Source organism: Bactrocera dorsalis, chromosome 4 (genome assembly GCF_023373825.1).
Source record: "Bactrocera dorsalis isolate Fly_Bdor chromosome 4, ASM2337382v1, whole genome shotgun sequence".
Lineage (NCBI taxonomy): Eukaryota > Metazoa > Arthropoda > Insecta > Diptera > Tephritidae > Bactrocera > Bactrocera dorsalis.
Window position 1 is genome coordinate 19,127,485 of NC_064306.1, and position 12,006 is coordinate 19,139,490.

The 12,006-nt window shown below is 36.9% G+C and overlaps 1 protein-coding gene across 1 annotated transcript in view; it reads left to right on the top strand.

Annotated features, from left to right (window-relative positions):
• Positions 1 to 12,006, top strand: part of LOC125778137 (uncharacterized) — a 598,414-nt gene that overhangs the window by 569,847 nt on the left and 16,561 nt on the right. The window lies entirely within an intron of this gene.

The window sequence follows — 12,006 nt, forward strand, 5'->3', positions numbered from 1 at the left end:
TTTAACATGTGTCCTTAAGATGTCTACCATGTATTCGCTATTAATGCCATCTTGGCTTATGTAAATCTTAAGATTTTTACCTATTTTTTCAGTGTCACATAAAATAATTTGAGTCTGAAAACGATTGATGGCAGATTCAAGTGTAGGGATATGGTCATTTAATTCTTCTACTTGAGAGTGAATTGTAGCTGCTATACTCATGTTATGATCTTCTTCAGAAGTTTGATTTATGAGGCAGATTTCTCCAGAATCTACATCTAATCTGCTAAGAAATTCGGCCAATGTATTTTCTTTGCCTTTTATATATTGAATACATATATCGTATTCTCCAAGTTTCAGAAGCCACCTTTGTAATCGAGGATTTATGTCTTTTCCTTTATAGTTTGTTTGTAACCACTTAAGTGGTGAATGATCTGTTAAAAGATCGAATTGCCTACCATAAATGTAGGGTCTAAAATAATTAACTGCCCAAACGATGGCTAAGAGTTCCTTTTCTGTTGTGCTATATCTCTTCTCGTGTTCATTAAGTGTCCTGCTAGCATAGCAAATGGGATGGCCATCTTGCATTAATACGGCACCAATTGCAAAATTGCTAGCATCAGTTGCAACTTTAAATTTCTTTTCGAAATTGGGATATTTTAATATTGGATCGTTAACCAAAAGTCTTTTTAGTGTATAAAAAGCGGCTATAAATTGTTGATCTTTAATATTAATACGAGCTCCCTTTTTAAGAAATTTTGTCATGCCAATAGCAATTTTAGCGTAATCTTTAATGAATTTCCTATAATATCCTGTTGCTCCTAAGAAAGATTTAATTTGCTTCACTGTTTCAGGAAGCTTTAATTTTTGAATTGCTTCTATTTTATTAGGATTCGGTTTAAATCCTTCTGTAGTTAGAATGTGACCAAGATATTCAGTAGTCTTAGCAAAAAAATTGCATTTATCGATTTGAATTTTTAAACAGTGTTCTCTTAATTTTTTAAAAACTTTTTCTATACTTTCTTTGTGTTCTTGAAGAGAGGAACTAAATATGAGAATGTCATCTAAATAAACAACGAATATTTTATTAATGTATTCTCTTAAGACAGAGTTCATTAATCTTTGGAAAGTGGCTGGGCCGTTCTTTAGACCAAACGGCATTCTTATGAATTCATAATGACCTAACGGTGTAGAAAATGCAGTTTTTTTCCTATCACATTCTTTTATAAGAATTTGATGGAAACCTTTGGCTAGATCAATTGTCGTAAAATATGTTGCTTGACCTAATTTCCCAGATATGCTATCTGTATTTGGAATTGGGAATTTATCAGATATAATTATTTCATTTAGAGCCCTGTAATCTATTACTATTCTCCATTTCTTTTTACCAGAATTATCCATTTTTTTTGGGACAATCCAAAGTGGTGAATTGTATGGGGAGCAGCTTTCTTTAATTATTCCCTGGTCCAGTATTTCTTTAATTTGTTTGGTTATCTCCTCCTCGTGTATTTGAGGGTATTTATAAATTTTTCAATTGTTGTAACGATTTCATGTTGTACTTCATGAGCATGGGTTAGCTGTTCATTTTCTCTAAATATAAGGTCATTATTTTTCCGTAGTAATTTCCTTTAACATTTTCCTTTCTACAGTATTCATATCGGGCCTTTCTAGGATTGAAAAGTCTTTCTCAATGGGTTCTATTGAATGAATTTCTTCCTTAACAAACGGGCATGGATTTAAAAATTTAATTTTATTGCCATTAACATAAATGTGATTTTTTTCAAAATTAGTTATTGCATTTAATGGTCTCAAAATATTCTGCCCTATTAAGCAGTGGAATTTCCTATTAATGGTGTTAAATGCCAATGCACGATGTTTTCACTATTGAATTCCGTAGGCAAGGGAGTTTTCACTTCTTCAGTAATGAAAAATTCACCACTCATTGTTTTTAATCTAGTGGGATTTTCTAATTTATTTTTCCTAAATCCTAAATCTACTTTACTATTTAAAACTGAAGTTGTTGAACCGGTGTCGATTAAACACTTCAATCTATTTCTACCTATAGTTAGTTCTACTATTGGTAGCTCCTCCCCCGGGCTGGTGACCGAAAATTTTCGCCCTGATTGTAATCCATATGGTCTACTTCCATGGGCACAGGCCTTTGACTTCTATTGCTATTCTTACTCTGTTGTGAATAGCTATTTCGTGATGCTTGTTGCGGGTTAATATTATTATTACTCATTCTACTATTATTTCCCCAAAAACGTTGTTGCGTTGGAAAAGAAGGCTGAGGTTTACTAGCATGTACCCTATTGTTTGAATCGTAATTATTTTGTGAGGGGTAATAACGCTGCCCATAGTTACTATATTTATTTTTATTTTGCTGGATTAATCCAGTATCCTCTAAGCAATAAAAAGCTTCCCTTAGTTTTCTAATATCCCTACTCAAAATTATGGAGGACAAATTCCGTTTAAGAAGGTTTCTAGAAAAAATGCCTCGTTGGCTTCCGGTGAAAAGGCTATGGGTTTTTCACTATCAAATTCATACTTAATATTAGTTTTATCTAAAATATCCCTTAATTTTACAAAATATTCACTTACATTGTAGTGCTTAACGTTGATGGCCTGGTGGTTCAGACTCCTGTAGCTCTCCTTTACCCCGAAGTTCCGGATGAGTTTTTCCTTTACGTCGTCCCACATCGGCGTGCTTCCTAAAGGTCGGACTACGTTCAGGGCGTCTCCATTTATTTTCGTTAGTACGTAGCGTTGAATAACGAATTCCTTTAACGATGGGTTATCGTTAAAGAGGCGGAGTATGGCATCTACTTCTCTTATAAATGAGGATAGGTCGTAACCATCACTTCCGTTGAATGGCCTTATTCTCGAAGCTTCCTTCAGGAGCTCGGAGCTGTTAACAGTTGCCATGGTGATGTTTTTCTTCTCTGTTTTTTTTTAAACTGTTTTAAGGCCTCGGAAACGCCTTATTTTTATTTTTAAAATTGATTTTGTTTCTTTTTCTTTTTTTTATGTGTGGATTTTCTTCGGAAAATCCGAGCGCCCCGTTTGACCAATCTTAAGATTATGTCAGACGTTTACCGACTGCGCCAATTATGAAAACAATTTTATACGACCGGCTCTTTAGAGTGTCAGAATAAATGTGTCTTTATTTCAAAGATTTTCTTGCTTTTATAGTTTTACAAAAATGCTTATCTTCTAATTTACAAAAAATCTTATCTGTGGGAAAATTCCACAGTGCTGCTTATCCTTTATTACTATCATGTTATAGTTTTACAAAAATTCTTATCTGTGGGAGAATTCCACCGTGCTGCTTATCCTTTATTTGCATTCAATATTTATTTAGGATCAGTGTTTCTTCTCATATCTTAATTTTACATATCTTCTGGTTTTCTTAAATAAATGTATTTTCTTATCTACCAGACTATCTTCACACCATCTGTGTTTGCTGTTGTTCTTGGGTTAGCATGGGATGTAACTCACCCGCCTCTGTGCAGCAAAAAATGCACGCCAACAAACACAAGAAAGGTTCGACGTCGAAAAGCTGCAATCGCAACAGACAGCCGGACGATTCTCTACTCTGCTTGCACTCTTGCTCTCTGAGAGCACTCGTCAACAACTCGGTATAAGGGAACTGTGGGACGGCATTTCAAACTATTTACGTACAGCTGCAACCGAAATCATTGGTTTTCGGAAAGTGCAAAAGAACAGCTGGTACGACGAGGAGTGCCGTGTCGCAGCGGAGAGAAAACAGGCTGCCTACCTCGCAACGTTACGATCGACCACAACACGTGCGGGATGGGATAGATACCGAGAGTTGAAGAGGGAAGCGAGACGCATTTGCAGACAGAAGAAGAAAGAGGCCGAAATGCGTGAGTACGAAGAGCTTGATAAGCTGGCCGACAGGGGTAACTCTCGAAAATTCTACGAAAAAATGCGGCGGCTTACAGAAGGTTTCAAGACCGGAGCATACTCCTGTAGAACCCCCAAAGGTGATCTAGCCACCGATGCCCAGAGCATACTTAGATTATGGAGGGAACACTTCTCCAGCCTGCTGAATGGCAGTGAACGCATAACACCAGGAGAAGGCGAACCCGATTCCCCAATCGATGATGATAGAAAGCGAAAACTTTTACGCGCGATTTCGCGGTTTCGCGGTTTTTCAGATTTACGATTTTTGTTAATTGGCAGGCAGGATAAAAAAAAACTAAACGTCGTATGGAATTGGGGCAAAGTTTATTATTTTTGGCATTAAATTATCTTCTATTTAAACTGAAATATACCAAGAAAAGTAAAATTTGAACATATGTTTACAGTAAAATTTTTTTTAGACAAAAACAACTCTTTCAAATTTTAAAAATTTTTAGTTTTTTACACTTTTTTTTGATATTTTTAGAGTTTAACTTGAACATAAGTTACTAAAAAGTATAAATCTCTTTGAATTTTTTGTTTCCAATAGAAATCACGACCTGCATCCTGCCCGCCGTCTGGCATATGCACATGCGATAAGCATCTGGTAATTCCTTTTCAAAGGCAAATGTAAAAGATTTCGTATCAAAAAAAATTGCGGATGATGTTAAAATATATCACTATAAAATCTAGAAATTTCGCTTCAATCAATTATTTCTTTCCTTCTCAAAAAAAACCTAAAAAAAGCGATTTTTTAAACTTCTAAAAAAGGCTCCCCTCTTACATATCCTCATTTTTTTTTCCAAAAACTCAATAATTAAGACATTTCGTGTTTTATTCTTATGTTTTCTCCTATAGAAATAAAGATTAATTAATTCGTAACAATAAAATAACTTGATTTCTTAACTTACATTTGAAATCTGTGTGCGACTATCTTCTTTTTTGTGTTTCTGACAGCAAAACCGATAAAATTGGTTTCCGTGGTACCCAAAACCGATACAAATTTTGTTTCGAATATCAAACCAATAATATCTGAATTCATGACATCTACTGCTCTTTTTGATCGGTTTCAATTCTGATTTCGACAACTGTCAGATTCCACAACACCCCTGAATGTTCCTTGGGTTTCATTAAGGTGTGTCACATACAATTACCAATCATATGGAGAAAAGTAAGCCGGATGTTCGAAAATCCTGGTAATAGATATATTGAGGCTAGGTCAAGTTTTCGCCCAATTGTATCTTTTTTAGGCACAAAGATGTAATGTTATGAGTAAAACACGCTTTGGTGCAATGTTTTATTCCGTTATACCAATTGCTTCCTGGTTTGTGTACGGGAAAGTAAAAGAATGGAATTTAATATTGTGTTGGATGAGAAGTAAGCTTGGTTGTTGACCGATTTCGACCATTTTCACACTGTGACTTAGGAATGTGAGAAGAATACTACGTATTTAATCGAAATCGGTCAGTCGGGTCAAAAGATATAGGATTTCACTAAAAAGTGGGGGGTGCCAAGTCCATCGTCCAATTTGCACACCGGCTCTCATAAAGCCCCATCATACCATCTCGGAGGTAAAATTTAAAGTCTATGGCGTAATTAGTTATTTATTTATTGCGCTTTTAGTAGTTTAGAACAATACCGTTGTATGGGGACTGAGCCGGGTTATTTTCTCCAAAATACTCCTCCAGCTGAACATAGTTACTCAGAACTACCTCTTTTAACTAACTATCTAATATGGCAGATTAGTGCAATAGATTTAAGCTCCATATATAAAGTATTTTCTCATCCGAGGCTGGTTGTTGCTATTCGCTGGGGTTGTTTTTTTACGTGGCGGGTCCCAAACCCAGCGCACAACCCTATGTAGGGGATATTTCGCCTTCTCACGTTAGCTCGCCTTCAAACGGATGTTCTTAGGCTACCCAGAGGATACTTGGTCAAAGACCGGAAGTCGTGAGCTGCTTGAGTCATATGTAAAAGAATCGTTTCTGGCCACTCCCAAGTGAATGGCGATCAGAGAACTTTCCTCACTTGCGTGAACTTCTACATATGACTCCATCCTAAGCTGGCCGACAGGGGTAATGCTCGAAAATTCTACCAAAAGATGCGGCGGCTTACAGAAGGTTTCAAGACCGGAGCATACTCATGTAGAACCCCCCAAGGTGATCTAGTCACCGATGCCCAGAGCATACTTAAATTATGGAGGGAACACTTCTCCAGCCTGCTGAATGGCAGTGAACACACAACGCCAGGAGAAGACGAACCCGAGTCCCCAATCGATGACGATGGAAAAGACGTTCCATTGCCCGACCAAGAAGAAGTTCGAATAGCAATTGCCCGCCTGAAGAACAACAAAGCGGCGGGGGCGGATGGATTGCCAGCCGAGCTATTCAAACACGGCGGCGAAGAACTGATAAGGAGCATGCATCAGCTTCTTTGTAAAATATGGTCGGACGAAAGCATGCCCAACGATTGGAATTTAAGTGTGCTATGCCCAATCCATAAAAAAGGAGACCCCACAATCTGCGCCAACTACCGTGGGATTAGCCTCCTTAATATCGCGTATAAGGTTCTATCGAGCGTATTGTGTGAAAGATTAAAGCCCACCGTCAACAAACTGACTGGACCTTATCAGTGTGGCTTCAGACCTGGTAAATCAACAACCGACCAGATATTCACCATGCGCCAAATCTTGGAAAAGACCCGTGAAAGGAGAATCGACACACATCACCTCTTCGTCGATTTTAAAGCTGCTTTCGACAGTACGAAAAGGAGCTGCCTTTATGCCGCAATGTCTGAATTTGGTATCCCCGCAAAACTAATACGGCTGTGTAAACTGACATTGAGCGGGACCAAAAGCTCCGTCAGGATCGGGAAGGACCTCTCCGAGCCGTTCGATACCAAACGAGGTTTCAGACAAGGCGACTCCCTATCGTGCGATTTCTTCAATCTGCTGCTGGAGAAAATAGTTCGAGCTGCAGAACTTAATCGAGCAGGTACAATCTTTTATAAGAGTGTACAGCTGCTGGCGTATGCCGATGATATTGATATCATCGGTCTCAACACCCGCGCCGTTAGTTCTGCTTTCTCCAGACTGAACAAGGAAGCAACGCAAATGGGTCTGGCAGTGAACGAGGGCAAGACGAAATATCTCCTGTCATCAAACAAACAGTCGTCGCACTCGCGACTTGGCACTCACGTCACTGTTGACAGTCATAACTTTGAAGTTGTAGATAATTTCGTCTATCTTGGAACCAGCGTAAACACCACCAACAATGTCAGCTTTGAAATCCAACGCAGGATAACTCTTGCCAACAGGTGCTACTTCGGACTGAGTAGGCAATTGAGAAGCAAAGTCCTCTCTCGACAGACAAAAACCAAACTCTATAAGTCACTCATAATTCCCGTCCTGCTATATGGTGCAGAGGCCTGGACGATGTCAACAACAGATGAGTCGACGTTGCGAGTTTTCGAGAGAAAAGTTCTGCGAAAGATTTATGGTCCTTTGCGCGTTGGCCACGGCGAATATCGCATTCGATGGAACGATGAGCTGTACGAGATATACGGCGACATTGACATAGTTCAGCGAATTAAAAGACAGCGGCTACGCTGGCTAGGTCATGTTGTCCGAATGGACGAAAATACTCCAGCTCTGAAAGTATTCGACGCTGTACCCGCCGGGGGAAGCAGAGGAAGAGGAAGACCTCCACTCCGTTGGAAGGACCAAGTGGAGAAGGACCTGGCTTCGCTTGGAATATCCAATTGGCGCCACGTAGCGAAGAGAAGAAACGACTGGCGCGCTGTTGTTGACTCGGCTATAATCGCGTAAGCGGTGTCTACGCCAGTAAAGAAGAAGATATAAAGTATTTTACTTTTATTAGAAACTAATGACAACATGAGCTGCCCTTGGCCTTCAAAATAGAGCCTCTCCTCTTATAGAACAACTTACCTTCTTTCATGATCAAGCTTTAATGATTTTAGTAATAATTATAACATTAGTAGTAGTACTTAATATTTATAATTCTTTAATTCATGTACTAATCTTTTACATGGTCAAACCATTGAAATAATTTGAACAATTCTTCCAGCAATTGTTCTGCTATTTATTGCTTTTTCCTCACTTCGGCTATTATACCTATTAGATAACGAGTCTTCAGTTACATTAAAGGCTATTGGACATCAATAGTACTGAAGCTACGAATATTCAGATTTTATAAATGTGGAATTTGATTCATATATAGTTCCAACTAATGAATTACAACAGACGGGTTCCGACTTCTAGACGTTGATAATCGTGTAGTTCTACCCATAAATTCGCAAATTCGAATTTTAGTGTCAGCTGCAGATGTAATTCACTCATGAATAGTGCCAGCTTTAGGTGTAAAGGTTGATGGGACTCCTGGTCGATTATACCAAACTAATTTCCTGGATTATTTTATGGTCCCCACGTTGTGTGGGACGATGCACTGGTAAACTTCTTGAATGATTTAAATTAATCCTTTTTTTGTTTCCAGGGACTAGGTTCTTCTCTTTTAGGCAGACTGACTAAGGATATTATTGATGATCCTTTTTTGGTGCTGCCCCACGTTGGGCGCCAGTTAATTTATTTACTCCTTAGGAATAAAATAAATATATAATTTTAAGTCAGCCAATGAGATTGGTTCTGACTGATCCTTTATTTGTACTTCAATATTGAATATATTACACTTAAACTGTACAAGTGTTACATGTGGTAATTTGTTACTCGGCAGTCGATAATGATAAAGTGACCTCGAGGCTAATGTTCCAGTTGCTTATATAGGCTATGCTTATCGCTGCTCGTACTATTGAGATGCTGGTTGTTTACTAGTAAATAACTATATGCTCTCACTTCCCTCTTCATGTTTGCCCGCGATGATCCCCTCATCTAGCCCGCAAAATGTGCACTCGTGCCCGAACGGGCGAAATGCCCACCCCTGATTTAGGAGATATGTACATCAAGCATATTAGAGGGCGGGGCCACAACCGCTTTTTCAAAGTTTTTTTATCTACAAGTGCCCTTTGCTACTAAGGTCCCCTGTGCCAAATTACAGTTTTATATCTTGTTTGTGGCCGTGGCAATGGTCCGATTACGTCCATCTACGAACTCGTAATTATTTTTTACTAAGGAACCTGCATACCAAGTTTCACCAAGATATCTCAAATTTTACTCAAGTTACAGCTTGCACGGTCGGACAGACAGACAGTCAATCGGATTTCAACTTTTCTTGTCATCTTGATAATTTATATACATACATATATATAACCCTATATCTATCTCGATTAATTTTAGGTGATACGTACGTTAGGTGAACAAAACTTTGTAGCAACATATTGCAAGAGTATAAAAAGGTTAAGCGCAAATTGCTATTAAGTTGCACAAAAAATTTCCAAAATATGTTAATAGTAAAACCCGTGGAAATTGAACATCAGGTCGAAGACTTTGCAAACAGTGTAATAATCACTTCGAAGCTAAGATCTGGGCACTCTCCTAACCTGACACAAAGAGAAGTGAGGAGAGTTGTGTCCGTAGTGGAGGTAAAAGTCGGAATAATTTCGACCTAGGTGACCTTTAAAGCTCAACAATAGTTTCAAAAGACCATAAACCTTTTTCATCGTCAGAATAATTTTCAAGAATAAAAATTAATAGATAAAGATGTATCGCTGTGGCAATATTAAAATATGCCGCCAAAGTTTTTAATTTTGAATGAAGTTTTATTCTCCGGCTAGAATAAGTTTAGTCTCCTTGGAATCAAACGGCAGAAAATCGCGTGGAGAAGATCGGTTAAGGGGGGGTAAGGTTTGTTTCGTCGAAAAAAGACCTTTTTTCATGAATTTTTTTAGAAAAAATTATTCCTGTAGGTTTATTTTACTTATTATTATATGAAAGTATAATATTTGAAGGATACTTAAAAAAAGTTGTATCGAAAAATAGCGAGGAATAACGGATTTATCGTCGATCTCTGCAGGTACCTCGAAAAAAAGTTTTTGTGCGGTGGCCAGCCTACAGCATCACTGGATCATCTGAAACCAAAAAATTAAAATGATTTCTTTAGTTTATTAGTTTATCTTTCAATTGACGTCGAGTTTTTTCTTTATTTTTTCAATTTTTGGCACCATTTTCAAGCCAAAATGACGATTTTAGACGAAAAAATCGACCTATTTGTTATTGTAAAATTGTTAGTAAAAACAAACTCGACGTCATTCGAGAGCTATATACATGTAGAATATTTGTACAAAATTTCAAAACGATCGATGCAGTAGTTTTTTCTGTAGGCTGGTCACCGACTTTAAAAATGACATATTTGGGAAAATCGATTCAAAGTTCTCACCGCTCAGCGCAGGTAGCTGGAAGGCGCGCAAACCTAAGTCAGAGGTACCGTTATCCAACCTGCTGTAACTTCGTTAGTTTTTCTCCGAATGACCTAAAACTTTAACACAATATCCTTGAGATGTTGATGGTTCAGAAAAAATATTAAACAAATTTCCTATAATAAATCAAATATCATGGCGTGGGTGTGACAATGTGGGAAAACATGAGAGCTAGTATGATAGGAAACTTTGAATGTATTGTATCTACTATTGGCAAAAGTGAAAATTTTAATAACGTCCTAATACCTTTTATTTTTACAAAGTTGTTGATAATTGTCCAACCTGATGTTCAATTTCTATCGACGGGTTTTACTATTTACCGGTTATTTTGGACTTTTATTGTGCAATTTAATAATAATTTGCGTTTCACCGTTTTAAATTTTTTTCGATTGACCTCCATTACTACCAAAACCGCAAAAAGTTTAAAAATCTACAAAATTAGACTTGAATAAGGTAGGTTTTTTATTAATTCGAAGATTGTACGATACAATAACTAGAAGTGAAACGAGATGAGCGTACACTTTTGACGCATGTATTTCTTTGGTGCGACAACAAAAGTCCCGTTAATTATGGCGACTCCTGTCTGTGTGGCATGATAATTACCGTTAGCATCTGAGCTTATTGATAATATTGGTATATATAAAAGGTTTATTATTGAAATAATAATTCCTATGATTTAAAGCAGTAAACATTTATATTGAAGAGAAGTGTAGACTTATGACGTTGGATGCATAAGTTATGTTTAAAACCGTTAAAAGTGTGATAACTTAATGAAATAATTGTATATATCTCGGGAACTCCTTGACTGATCTCAACCATTGGTGTGTGAGGTTTTCTAAATATTCCCATGACATATTGTAAAAACGGGGCAAATTGGATGCCAATTCCCATATACTAAACTTTTAATTCCCATATACTAAACTTTTAAATTCCATCTGATTGTTTCACTTTATAATATAGTTACAAATCAAACATGAATGAAGTTATCAGAAATAGACACAAACAGTGCCCCGCAGTATTTCATCTTACATCCAAAAATTTGTCAAAAATGGGTGAAATCAAGTCAACGTTTCCCTTAGCCCTCACATAAATCCTTTTGCGAAAATCTGAAGATATTCTTACAATTTACCAGAGTATAAAATGTTCGATTACACACGAATTTATAGTAATAAGTATATTATTTTCCAATATTATATTTTCAAACAATTTATATGGTACGAGTATTTTATCTATTTTTAGCATTACTACGAATTGCTAATAAAACAATTGCTCTCTGAGTTTCATTAAGGTTCCTCATATACCATTACAAATATGTACAGTGTATCCCTAAAGTAAATATGCAGCGATGATTTCACCATGGAACAAAAGAAATAAAATTCAAAAGTAACAATTTATTTTTCAAAGACTTATCTACATATTTACAACTAAAAATAATACAAAAATAGTATGCATTCAATCAAAAACAGAATTCAAGAAAAAATTTTAAAATTATGATGAACTTTTAATATTTCGTTGGATAGCCTTTACTCTTTTTGACAGCTTTTAACCGCGATGGCATAGAGTTTACCAGGTTCTGAGTCAGAGAAATTGGAATCTTTCCCCATTTCTCAATAACTGTTTCCTTTAAGTAATCTTTGCCCTTTATTTCATGTTTCCTTATTTGTCTGTCAAGATGTTCCCACAAATTTTCAATAACATTCAAATCTGGCGATTGAG